Source organism: Rhinichthys klamathensis, unplaced genomic scaffold, assembly GCF_029890125.1.
Source record: "Rhinichthys klamathensis goyatoka isolate OS25496 unplaced genomic scaffold, OSU_Roscu_1.1 h1tg000055l_1, whole genome shotgun sequence".
In the NCBI taxonomy this organism is placed as follows: domain Eukaryota; kingdom Metazoa; phylum Chordata; class Actinopteri; order Cypriniformes; family Leuciscidae; genus Rhinichthys; species Rhinichthys klamathensis.
The window spans coordinates 4,627,439-4,638,590 of record NW_026606600.1 but is presented as its reverse complement, the minus strand read 5'-3'; the positions used below and the strand labels follow the sequence as shown (position 1 = coordinate 4,638,590).

Genomic DNA, 11,152 nt, shown 5'->3' with positions numbered 1-11,152 from the left:
AAATTAGCATTTAAGTGCCTTATATATATATACAAAAATATATACAAAAATTCGGGACATTTCCCCCCCCCCCTAGCATTTACTGTCCCCCCCAGGTTCAAAAATGCTCCTACGCCCCTGATTTAAAGGCATATGCACTTTAACGGCGTGCAGAAAACAGAGCTGTTTTTGACCAGGTAAAATGAGTGTTTTCTTACAATACTAATGAGAATTTTTAATTAAAGTATATTACAAACTTTTCATTTAGACCCTAAAGAATTAAATTAACTTGTATGAAAATGGCATTATATGACCCCTTGTTTATAATGTTAGTGTTGTATTTTATTTACCGGTCTTTTACTCTATTTCTGAATAGGCTAATAATAAAATGTGTTTTTTACAACGATGTGACGCGCACGCGTGTTTCCCTCTCAACATGACCCGGTCCAGTGCGCCGGGCACAAGTGTGCATCCTTCAGATATAAATTTTAATAAACACAAGGACATCATAAAACTCAGAGTATGTATTTTAATATCTCTGTTCTCCGGTTGTTAGATAATCAGTCTGAATGACAGTTCATGCGTTAACGTTAATATAGGCCTATTTTATAGTCAATGCATTATTCTTTTCTTTTTGTATTAGTGTTAAAAATATTTAATTTACAACTAATTATATTGATTTATATCTTAATTTATTATTTTAAAAAAAAAATACTGGGCAAGGGCGACCATGGTAGGCTAAGAGCCGTCATTTACCCTGCATACCCAGCTGATGCAAAGCGTAGGTGAATTTATATCTACACAGAAGAAAGCCCTGTCTAGTCTATTCCCCGGTACGGGTTGTGTCGAGCCATTCGTTAGTCTGTTTTTGATTTAAAAAAAAGATTAATGCAGTTGCAATAAACGCGTTAAGAATGACTATTATTCTACAATGCGGAACCGAGGAATAACTGATGACGGAACAGTTTGATCTTCGGCTGACAAATCAAAGGAAATGGGTGTTTCATTCCCGCCCATGTGTATAAATTGAATATTCCAGCTGTTTATTAATTTTTCTACCCCAGAACGAAAAATGAAAAATAAAGCTGAATTCTTGTTTTTCGTTTTTTTTTGGAAAAAATTAAAAAGGAACCGGTTTCTAATTTTTCTACTTTCAATATTAAATCAAAAAACGACTGAACGAATGATACACGGATTCTACTAGTTATTCAACCCGAACATCGATCGCAAGGATGACTCGAGCAGGACGTTTCTCAGCACTGTAAACCCCGATAAGTTAAGAAAACATTTGAGGAAACTTATTACCTCAACTTTTAAGTTGATCAAATTAATTGTTTTAAGTCAGTTACACTTAAATCTATAGAGTAGATTACCTCAACTTTTAAGTTGATAAAATTAATTGTTTTAAGTCAGTTACACTTAAATCTATTGAGCAGATGAACTCAAAATTATTTAATAAACTTTTTCTATGTATTTTATAACTCAATTTTTATTAATCAGAAATTAATACTAAATTTGTTATACATTTTAAAATAAATAAATATAATACTTAATTTTCAAGAAATATGACCTCAAAATTGACATTAGCAAATATTATTCCTTAAACATTAGAAAGGAAGACAATTTCAAACTCCATACACTGTAAAACCTAACACTGAAAATCACTAAACGAAATGAGTTGTCTTAACTTATTTTAAAAAAAAAGTTAATTTCACTCAATAAAAAATGTGATATTAACTCAAACTCAGAACTTAACTCAGAACTTAAACTGAATAAGTTATGGATAACCAATTTGTTATTCATAACAAATTGTTATTGTTTAGCTCTAAAGATTTAAGTTGAATTTATTTAATTTAATCTAGTTTGTTAATGGTTGAAAATAAAAATAATGTGAAAAGTAAATTAGAAACCAGCGGGTTGGTTTTTTTTCCTAATTTTAAATAATATTTTTCAAGAAACTACTTTTGTATAAGGCCTATACTTGTATACTTTTCATAGCTAATGGAAAACACGTAAATAAATACATTTAAAGTTTTCAGCTTCATTCAAAGCCTAGATTTAGGTCCCTGTGATGTCATTGATTTTACTCATCACCGCGTTCTCCCTTCTCCCTCGGAAAACCCCGCGCATTTATTTCAACAGGCGTAATCTGCCCATCCCCCACAGCTTCACGGAACTCTCAGTCACTCACAATTCAAAATCAGGATGGCGGGCATGAAGAGAATTCGCCTTTGAACTAACAGGTACGTTAAGCGCGGAAAACTGCTTCATCCTTTTTATATCACTCTTGAACTTTTTAACGTTGTATTGTAGTGACTTCGTTTTAAGAAGAACGAATAGCAGCTAGCTAAGTTAGGGTAATTTGTGTCGCATTAGGATAAGGTAACGCGACATTGCAGCTGAGATATATTTTTTTTTTTTTAGATCAGCGGTAGTAGTTAATGTGCTGTGAGTACACGACAGTTTTGTCAGTGGAAAAGTAATTTATATTTGTGTGTGTTTTCTCACATTTTGGCATAGACAAGCATCCCACGCATTTTTGGATATTTTTCAGTGAGGAGACTGATTGACTAACGTAACACTGCAAAAACTAAATAAATAGGCAATACAAGCTGACCGATTATTTTATTTATTATGCTGTGAGTAAACCACAGATTTGTCAGTGTAAGTAATTTATATTTGTGTGTTTTCTCACATTTTGGCATAGTCAAGCGTGTCCCGCGCATTTTTGGATATTTTTCAGTGAGGATAACGTTACTGATTGACTAACACTGCAAAAACTAAATAAATAGGCAATACAAGCTGACCGATTATTTTATGTATTATGCTGTGAGTAATCCACAGATTTGTCAGTGGAAAAGTAATTTATATTTGTGTGTGTTTTCTCACATTGTGGCATAGACAAGCATGTCCCGCGCATTTTTGGATATTTTTCAGTGAGGAGACTGATTGACTAACATAACGTTAGCTGCTAACACTGCAAAAACTAAATAAATAGGCAATTCAAGCTGACCGATTATTTTATTTATTATGCTGTGAGTAATCCACAGATTTGTCTGTGGAAAAATAATATTGTAGTATTTTCTCACATTTTGCATAGACAAAAGTGTTCCTCGGACATGAATATCCGTGAGGAGACAACCACAGGCCGTCTTTCACGCGGCAAAAACTAAAGAAAAAGGTACTACAAGCTGACCTATTCTATTGTTTATGCTATGAGTAAACTACAGTTTTATAGGGGGAAAATGAATCAATAATTGTGTTTTTTTTTCTTCTTCTTCACAGTTCGGCATAGACAAACCTATCCTGTACAATTGCATATTTGACACAAAGGAGACTGACATTCATTTATGCGGTAAGTTACGAACTAAAGAGAAAGCTATAAATATTCCTTTCTAAGCTTTAATTCAAAACGGGTGATTTATAAAAGTCTGGTGCTCAGGAAAACGCGTAATTGCCGTTTAATGAGGTTAAAATGACGGATTGGTTTGCTAGTGTTAGTTAAAAAGACTGACAATATGTGCTTGTCACGTTTTCTAATTTGAATTTCGCAATAACAGATCACTGTCATGCTATTGAAATGCAAGCTATGCCCATTTGTCTGCTCTGTCAGACTAAGTCTGTTAAAACATTACAGACTTTACCATTTTGTACATTCAACAGTATGTCCGATACCATGTCTGTATGAAGGCTGCATGTGTACATTCAAATCATACAATTCCCTGAAGATACACTTGACAAGATTTCATCCTGAGAAGGAAGAGACACATGGCTGTGAAAAGTTTATGGAATTCCATTGTCCTTTGTGCACATTGAAGCAGCCATTTGTAGAACAGGACATGTTCTGTCACCTGCAAAGTCATTTGAAAAAAATTGAAATGGTGACATGTCCTTATAGAAATTGTAATTTCCAGACAAATAATTACTCCACATTCAATTCACACAAATGGAGGGAGCACCACGATGCTTCAGAATATAATGATTTGATAGTCATAAGTGAAGTTTCTGAGCAGCAGAACAGTGGATCTGAAGATAACCAAGAGGTATCTGAAAGTCATTCTGTCTTGGAGCCAACTGTGTTAGACACTGGTCAATTATTTGACCTGCTTCATCACACTTTGGCAGCTTTGTTCCTCAAAATGCAAACAATATTGCATGTCACTGAAAAAGCTGTTCAAGAAATTGTTGAACAATTAGATCAGCTGTTTCAGTTATCAAAGCCCTTGATCAAAGCTGCTGTCAGTAGAGTACTTACTGAAAACCAGTGCTGCGTCCCTGAATCAGTTGTAGATGAAATTGTTGAGGCAGTGTCAGAAAATAATGTACTTCACAGATCCACAACTAAACATGCAGTTCTTTCAACTGCTAAAAGGAGGAAGACGTATATTGAGCACAAATTTCCATTTGTGAAGCCTGTTGAGTACTTCATTGAATCAAATCACACTGCATGTATGTGCCAATTCTCTCCAGTTTGCAGGAGTTGTTGAAAAAAACAGATGTACTTGAAAAAGTACTGGAGACTTCACCTTCACAAGATGGATGTTATGGAACTTTTTGGGATGGCACTTATTGTGAAGAAAATCCCATCCTCTCAGATGACAAACTAAAGTTTGCTCTCATACTTTACATTGATGATTTTGAGGTTTCAAATCCTCTGGGTACTTTTCGTAAAATTCACAAAGTGTGCGCAGTGGGCATTAGCTAACATTCCAGCTAAATTTCGCTCTGCACTTCAAGAGGTTGAAAAGTTGCCTTTCAACCCACAGGATTTTCTGATTGTCCTTGAAGATGAGGTGGTAATGTCTGCAAAGTCCTGGGTTAGTGCACTGGTGCTGATTTTTGGGCTACTCTATGCCCTTCACATAAGCTACCCAAAGAAGCTGACCGTTTTTTTTTTAGTTCATACAAAAAGTGCTGCTAAATCTCGACGATGGGAAGGCCAGGCCGAAGTTGCTTGCACTTAAAAATGAACTGATTGACTAATTGCTAACTTTTTCTGGTTCCATTAGGCGATTGAGTTTGCCGTTTTTAGAATTTTAAACCGCAGTTTATGAATTTCTTTTTAAAAGTTCCCAATTTGAGCTGTCTGTTAAAGTTTGAAGAGTTTTAAAGTTTTAAATATTTTATTGGAAATGTATGTCTGATGAAATTGTTTTAATGTTATTTGGACTGATTTGGCACACTGATTTAGTTTTAAAATGACCCTGTTTGGGCAGACCCTGTTTCATAGTCTTAAAGGAATAGTTGATTTAAAGGGTTAGTTCGCCCAAAAATGAAAATTCTGTCAGTAATTACAAAAGTCTTACGGGGTAGGAACAACATGAGAGTGAGTAATTACTGACAGAATTTTCATTTTTGGGTGAACTAACCCTTTAATGGTTAAAGTGTATATTTCATGAAATTGTTTTAATGTTATTTGGACTGAACAGCACACTTCTGTTTTATGCCTGATGAGCTTTTGTGGGTGAACTAAACCCTTTAATGGTTAAAGTGTATCTTTCATTTCATGAAATTGTTTTAATGTTATTTGGACTGAACAGCACACTTCTGTTTTATGCCTGATGACCTTTTGTGAAAAAGTATTTTTTCAATAAATACTGTTATTGCATCATTTTCTTTCATCATTTCTTTGTACTAATATTTTCCCCTTGTCTTAATTTAACTTTATTAATTTGAGTTTAATTAACTTAAATCATTCACGGCAATCGGTTTCCTCAAACCATTTGAGTAGCTATGTAGTTTAAACTTGATTCAATTTATTAAATTAACTCAAACCAATTAGTTTAAATTAATGGAATGAACTTAAAATCTTTAAGTTACCTATACTCAAAATGATTGACTAAACCAACACTAAATTATGAGTGAATATGACTCGATATATACAAGTTCACAATACTCATATGTATTTGTTTTTAAACTTAAACGGTTTGTAGCAATCAGTTTCCTCAATCGGTTTGAGTTGAGTTAACTTATTGGGTTTTACAGTGTACATGAAAGTACATTTTATTTTGCAAAAGGAATAATTCAAACCTGCTGCATTAACATGTGTCACTGCCATTACCTTTTGAGAATGTAACAAAAGTGTCACAATACCTAGACATTTTAGAAATGTATAATAATGCATTAAAACATTTCAGAAGTTTTTACACCGTTCATGCCAGCATTATAACAGACCTTTGTAAACATTAGAATGTCACTGTATTAGTCACAACAAATGAAAAGGACAGATAAGGTGTAGAAAACTAGTGCATCCAGAGATGCAGGAAAAACTCTTTTAACAAGTAAAACATTTTTTTTAAACGGCAATCTGGGCCATCTTTCAGTAATGCAATCCCAGTAAATAAGTGAACACAATCTGTGTTCTGGAAAATTTCTAAATTTGAGAAGTATTACAATAGACTGTAATAATAATCACAACAAGTGAAACAAAATCCAATAAACAGTCTCTTGTGCATCCAGAAATGCAGAAAATGTCTTAATCAGTAAAAAAAAAAAAAATGTAAGACAAAAATCTGGGTGCTAGTGGCTTTGAGTCATCCAAGCCCAGACTTTTTGGATGAAGTTAAAGGATTAGTTCACTTTAAAAAAAAAAACATTTGCTGATAATTTACTCTCCCCCATGAAATCCAAGATGTCCATGTCTTTCTTTCTTCAGTTGAAAAGAAATTAAGGTTTTTGATGAAAACATTCCAGGATTTTTCTCCATATAATGGACTTCAATGGGACCCAAACGGTTCAAGGTCCAAATGACAGTTTCAGTGCAGCTTCAAAGGGCTTTAAACGATACCAGACGATGAATAAGGGTCTTATCTAGCGAAATGATCGGTCATTTAAAAAGTAAATAAAAAAAGTTTAAGTTTTATAAGCACAAATGCTCACCTTGCTCTGTTCTGTGATGCGTGTTCATGTGACGTCACGTGATGCGCAATTATGTTGAAAAGGTCACGAATGAACGTTACGAACGCGCAAACTTAAACTTTTTTTATTTATTTTTTAAATGACCAATCGTTTCGCTATATAAGACCCTTATGCATCGTCTGGTATCGTTTAAAGCCCTTTGAAGCTGCACTGAAACTGTCATTTGGACCTTGAACCGTTTGGGTCCCATTGAAGTCCATTATATGGAGAAAAATCCTGGAATGTTTTCATCAAAAACCTTAATTTCTTTTTCGACTGAAGAAAGAAAGACATGGACATCTTGGATGACATGGGGGTGAGTAAATTATCAGCAAAAGTTTTTTTTAAAGTGAACTAATCCTTTAAATGTGTGTGTCAGCTCTTTGGGGTAGTTGAGATGTAATGCATATATCAAACCAAACATCAAAAGAAAATCATCAGCCAACCTGGAAATGTCCCTTAGAACAATGTCACCTTCCAGCACAATAGCAATCCCAGCAGGGTCAAACTGAACAGTGGAAGTCGAGTCTCCATTCACCATGCTGACAAGAGCTACAGCTGAATCTGCAATGTCTGGCTCATCCACCTCTTCAGTCTGAAAAGCATGAGAGAACTTCATGTGCATAATCGGATAAATAACATTAAAATTCAAACGAGATGTATAAAAACCTACATTCCACATCTTGAAAAACAGTCCTCTTCGTGCAAGTAGACAGGGAGGGCTCGAAGTGCAGCTGTACGTCTATTGTCAATATCGTAGTGATCCTGGAAAAAGACAGAACTGTCTTAGTGGTGCAAGAGAAAAGAAAAAAAATAGAGATAAAAGTACAGATGAAAGAGGGGAGGAAATTTAAAGCGAAAAAAGTTCAAAGCCAGGTTTAAACTATTAACAGATAAAATACTTGTGCACATTAACCAATTAACTTGTACTATAAATGTAATTAACAACATTTACCACAAGATCAAAGGCACTAAAGATGCTTCTCAGTGCTTCTGCAGCTTAACAGCAATCAGTCGAGGAGTATGGTTGTCCAGTTCTGCATAGCACTTGTTCAAGCTGATATTAGTATTTCTGTGGAATTCTGCAGCAATCTGAAAGCAAGCATTCAAACAAATAACAACAAAAAAAAAAAGTTAAACAAGAAAACAAAAGAAACAGACACACATAAACACAAAAAATGGAATCTAACAGAGAGCAACTGAGAAAATTACCTGAGATTCCAAGCGAAGTGCAGGCCACTTTTCCAAAAAGTCCTTCACTGGTTGAGATGGGTTATCTACAACGATCTGTTTGCGATGCAGCGCAAATGTACTTTGCATGAGTTTCTCTATCAGCCCAAGACTTCTTTCTGTCTTAGACACTTCAACTATTTGCAATCTTTGTTGCTCCAAGCTTTCAGCACTCTCTCCTTTTGGAAAATTTGGTAGGTAGTTTACCTCAGCTCGACGAGCTCTTTTGATGTTGGAGTGGGGAGAGTCACTCTCTGGATTATTTTGGCTTCTCTTCCCCGAGTTAACAGCCACCTCTTCACAGCCAGATCAACTGAGTTTTGTACGATAGTTGCCCATCTTAATCACACAACCTGCATTTCCAATCCATCACTCAAATCCAAATCATTAAAATGACAAGACATGAGAAAACCCAACTATGCCATGAGCTATGCCAACCTCTAAAATCAGTTGGAGTTTTAAAATGCTGCATACTTTTAGTCATGTATTTTCACCCCCAAATTCCAAATTGTAATTTTACTCACATATGCTCTGGTCTCACAAGTTTGAACCTGTATAGAAAATAAAAACACAAATTAATAGTGAGGCAGAGAGATGTCAAAGTCATACAACAATTTCAGAATTTAGAAATTGGGCTTCGATTACAGCTAATTTAATTCTAAGTATCAGTTAAAAAAAACAAGTAAGATTTAATGAAAGTGGTTTTAATCTTTTTTTTCCTGTTTCAATTTAGGTTCTGTAACCGAAAAGCTTCAATACAAGCAACTGCGATAACCAACAGTGCCACAAATTATTATCCGTGCGATGCGATTGCGTACATCAACTCAGTCCCTTAATTGTTTAAATTTAGTTAAATCAATCCACAAATAACATCGCAACATGTAACAGTTAGGCCTAAAGTGTGCCTGATCATTTTAGCAACGTTAGGTCTATCAGCAAAACGCAACAAGTAAATAGTTTCAGTTTAATGACTTTTGTCACATTCTGATGCAGATTACTTGAATAACTTTTAAAAAAAGTTAAGAAGTACTTACCAGATTATAGCCACTAAACAAACCGCAGCAAACACAGAAACGACGACGATGAACGAAACTGATTCCACAGAACCACGTTGAGGCAACGACTCCTGCATGACAATGGCGGCCTTCCAAGTTCAAATTCGAGCACTCGATTTCAAATGGGAATTATTTTTACTCCGTTGTTATTTTTTTACAGTCATTTGAGTAAAACACGAAATAAACGGACATGATAGGGTGACTCTTTGTTGTGTGTTGTATTTTGGATAGTTTTACCTGGTATGTTATGTTTTAAAAAATAAAGTGGCCGACTAGACTCTTCTTTTTCGTTGGCAGATTGGCACTCAATAAAGCTCATTACTGCCACCAAGAGGCAAAAATAAGGCTATGGTAATTAGTTTTACTCGGTTTTACTCCGTTGTTATTTTTACAGTCATTTGAGTAAAACATGAAATAAACGGACATATCATGATAGTCATGTTGACTAGTCTGTTTTGGAGAGTTTTACAGTATGTTTTAAAAATAGCAAATAAAGTGCATTGAGAATACTTAAAACGTTTTACTTTTAAGATTTATGCATTTCAATTAATAGTAAAATTCCATCAAATTGAATTGAATAACCCTTACATATTTTAATTGAATAATTGAACAATCCTTAATAAATTAAAATAAAATATGTAAGGATCATTAAACTCAATGTGATGGAATTTTACTATTGAAATTTGTATATCTTTTAAAAAGGCTTTGAGTGTAGAGCATAGACCATAGACAGTATAAGAAGTGGACAGAGCCATCTCATTGGAACTCAGTTGAGACAGTTGAAGCCCATTTTTAGCGATTTTTGAGCACTTCCGTTCCTGACGCGCAGACTCAAACCGACTCAAACTAAGCTTAATGACGTGAGCAACCTGTCTGACAGACGTAAATCTTCTAGTAGCTGTGCGTGAAAATTGCCAACGTTAATCTTGCAGAGACGGGGAACTTGAGCAAAGAGTTCTTTGGCGTGAGTGAGCAGGAGTAAGTATTCCGTTGCTTTTATGAACTCGTTATCTATGGGCTTCTCCCTTGACGGGACGTCCCCCCGATTGCCTGCGAGCTTCTCCTCCTGTCTGTACGGTCATTTCTGTACAGCGCGACAGAGAGTCGAGTGGTTATGACGCAATCGTTAGCCTATTTTTACTAAATCTGTTTCTACGGGGCCATAATGTAACATAGAAGGTAATGGAGCCCTTTATACATTGTCGTGTTTCTTTAGAAATAAATAATGGACAAATGGAGTCTTTAAACGCCTCAGATGTAAAGTTATTCGCTGTCAAAGTGACGCCAAAATGAATGGGAGTCAATGGAAATGCTAACGCAAGTGAAGTTCTGCTACAACATGGCGGCACCCGGCCGGCTTCAACTTCCGGTCGCTGGATTACCCTCTTGGCATAGACAGGGTGTAGAGACTCTTCTTTGTTGAATTGGCAGATTTTAACGCAATAAAGCTCATTACCGCCACCAAGAGGCAAAAGTAAGGCTATGGTATTTAAGATGATGTCAAGTTTTACTTATTTTATTTGAGTTCCTGGAACTTAAAACGGGAACTTTTTCACTGTTTTGAGTATAGTTCACTTAATTTTAATAAGTAGGTTATACTGTTCGGGAATACAGTGAGTGATGCACTACTTAGTTTGAAGTACATTATGAAATGTTGCAACTGTAATTCTTACCATCAGCATTAACAAGTGCATGTCCATCAACAAACCGATTATTTTACTTGTACTAATTTATTTACCGAGTATTTTTCTAATATATTGCGGTAAATACGTGGAAACTGTATCAATAACAGAGCATGCAATGTATACATTAGCCGAGCTAGCGTGAATGACTGATGTAACATAAACGTTGTAAAACAAATCAATAGACACCGTTTTAGGTAATAGTGGCCCACAACTGATTAGCAGAAGTATTTCAGTAAGACAGTAATAATGTGAGTTAACCAGTTAGCAGGAGACCTCACAATATAAAACTCAAAACTAAGTTTTCTG

The 11,152-nt window shown here is 35.1% G+C and overlaps 1 long non-coding RNA gene across 1 annotated transcript; it reads right to left on the bottom strand.

Annotated features, from left to right (window-relative positions):
- Nucleotides 1–6,946: 6,946 nt before the first annotated feature.
- LOC130083374 (uncharacterized) lies at nucleotides 6,947–7,916 on the bottom strand. Its single transcript, XR_008806825.1, has 3 exons — nucleotides 7,832–7,916; nucleotides 7,550–7,641; nucleotides 6,947–7,471 (listed from the first exon to the last, which is right to left on the bottom strand). It is a non-coding gene; the product is annotated as an uncharacterized LOC130083374 (long non-coding RNA).
- Between the last annotated feature and the right edge of the window lie 3,236 nt (nucleotides 7,917–11,152).